The sequence below is a fragment of the Acyrthosiphon pisum genome, chromosome A1 (assembly GCF_005508785.2).
Source record: "Acyrthosiphon pisum isolate AL4f chromosome A1, pea_aphid_22Mar2018_4r6ur, whole genome shotgun sequence".
NCBI lineage: Eukaryota > Metazoa > Arthropoda > Insecta > Hemiptera > Aphididae > Acyrthosiphon > Acyrthosiphon pisum.
Genome location: NC_042494.1, coordinates 16,247,600 through 16,250,601, shown reverse-complemented (window position 1 = coordinate 16,250,601; position 3,002 = coordinate 16,247,600).

Sequence of the window (3,002 nt, the reverse complement as noted above, 5' to 3'; positions counted from 1 at the left end):
TCCCATTTCCCACCCCCATATAATTCAAGTCTCCTGCTATTATTTGTTTTTAAAGCTGTCGCAAGCGCCTTTCGGGCACTAATTATTATACTGTTCACAAGAGGTGTGTAGCACAACCCGGTAACCCTGTGAGGGCTGTTACGAGCAATGTAGCTAGCCGCCTCCCGTGGGCCGAGAAGTATACTATTATCCTTATTGTCTTGATGAAAGAAATACTTTTATTTATCACAAAAACAAGTCTGTCTAGCGACAAGCTCCTTTCATACTTAAATACCATTTTACTTTCTTCTTTCTTATATTTGCCATGTGTCCCCAAATGTTATACTATTCACATAAACTGTTATTATATTTTTCACAATGTAAAATACAAATACCTCGTGATTACCTTAAACCAAAAAATGTATATTATCATTTTTTCCTCCCCCATAAATCTTCAGGGTTCATTCCCTGATACGTGTACTAAAGCCTACAAGCTCCACCGACTTGGCCTCACGGCCAACACGCGGTGCGGCTTGTAGGTCACAGCCTGAGTGTCTCCTCAGGTCTGTGGGTGGTTTATAGAGCTCTTAAAAACTCTATATCCTCACAACCTATTATATGTTTCGATTCGGTTGAATATTGTGATAGAACCTCAGGCCTCGGTTTTAGGGCTTACCGCCTGGAATGTCACATACGATGATCTGCTAAAGACGAATGTGCCTCCCGGGGCGCATTTGGCCAGCTTCACTGACGACCTGACCGTAGTTGGAGTGGCAAAGACGGGTGAACTTTTCTAGGACTTCTTCAACCCTATTATCGAAAACATAGACAGGTGAATGACCAGTCGAGGTCTTCAGCTGGCACACCACAAGACTGAGGTAGTCATGCTAACCAAGAGATGGGCTTACAATCAGCTCCTTGGCTCAGCATCGGGAGTTATCCAATGGGCTATTGCAGCAAACATCTCAGATACTTGGGAGTCATACTTGACTCCTACCTTGCCTTCGGGAAACACGTCAAGACGGTTTTAGATGAAGTTACTTTTCTCCTAGTCGGAATGCCACTCATCGACCTTATCGCAACCTTATGACAAAATTTCAAAATATTTTAACTCTTTTGAAGCTATTTATATGGGCTTAAAGAATATTAGTTTTTATTTTTTTTTTTTTTTAAATATTGTCAATAAAATAATTTTTTCTTGGTCAAAAACCTTGAAATATTAATATAAGTGTCCTTGTAAGTTGTTATTAGGGTAAGTTATAAAAATTTGAGGGTAAATTACAATAAATTTTATGAGCGTAAAAAGCAATCTATAAGGTTAAAATAATTACAAAATTAATTATTATTAATTATATATTATAATATTATGTTTGAGTCACAGATATTGGGTATATGATATAGACATCTGTGGTTACTGGTTGGATTATAATACAGTAAAGCATAATTCACCTACCATTTTATTATTTTAAGTATTTTTAAGTTTTTAACTGACGTCATTTTATTTACTATAATTTATTTTAACTTGTTAATCTTCTGTCAGAGTCATCAGTCATGGATAAATAATATTTTTTTTTTTTTTCAATTTGAAATCATAACTTAAAAAAATTTAACTATACAAATTATTCATGATTATCTATCTCTTTTAAGCTAACAGCTTGTGTTAGAGATAGAGAGTAATACAGTCTTAGATCATAATTATAAACATATATAAGTATATAACAAATTAAAAAACAAACAAACAAAAGGAAACAAGTATATACAAATAGTAATCAAATTAAATACAACAGTAGATTTTAAAATATTTTAAATTATTTGAGAGAACAACCAATTATACACTAACTTTTTAGCATTATTTTCAGACAGCTGAATATTTTTTTTATATTGACATGGCATAGAGTTATAATATAGATATAAAATTAATAGTTATGAGTTGTTCAGCATTGGTTAGAAATAATTGGAATAAGATGAATTAATATTTATATTCGTTAATTGGTGTTAAGATTTTAATTAGGTAACAATGAAACCACCGAAAGCGGCGTTGCCGTATTAACATTATATTATGGTCTATACTCTATAGCAGGGGTCTTCAACCCGCGGCCCGCCTTGTCATAATATGCGGCCCTCGATCACATTTTAAATTTAACATATACATTTTCTAGTTCAATAAAATTATAACAGTTAAGCTATCGCTATCGGAAATATGCGATAAGATAAATTGAATTACCTACCAAGATATAATTATTATTGTCTGTTAGTTCGTAATCGATTGTGGAACGAGCACAATATTTTCGTTTATGTGTAAAAATTTCAATTACACACTTTTTCTTCGTAATATTTGTACAATATGTCAGTGAGTAAAAAACGTAAGATCTCGGATGAAAGTCGCGTTTTTCAAGAAAAATGGTCCAATAGCTATTTTTTTATTCAAGTTAAAGAAAAGGCAATATGTTTGATTTGTCAAGAATTGATTGCAGTGATGAAACAGTACAATTTAAAACGACATTATAATACCAAACATGCAGCAAAATATTTTATGATACAAGGACAACTTCAAATTGACAAATTTGCATTGTTAATGAAAAATATACAAGGTCAGTCTTCAAGTATACAAAAAATGTTATAAAGACTCAGAAGCCAGTGTCAAAGCTAGTTATATCATAGCACAAAAAATTGTAGCTAAATCGAAGCCGTTCACTGATGGTGAATTTATAAAAGAGTGTATGGAGGCCGCCTCTGAAACTTTATGTCCAGCACAAAAACAACTTTTTTCCAAATTGAGTTTATCAGGGGTAACTGTAGCAAGGCGTATAGAAGAACTAGGAACTGACATTGAGAGTACCCTAAAAGAACGTATTTCTAAATTTATTTTTTATTCGCTGGCCCTTGACGAAAGTACAGATATGTCAGATACTGCGCAATTAGCAATTTTTATTCGAGGTATCGATTCTAATTTTAATATTATTGAAGAATTAGCGCTTTTTCCAATGAAAGGCACTACAAAAGAGTTGTGATATTTTTAATGC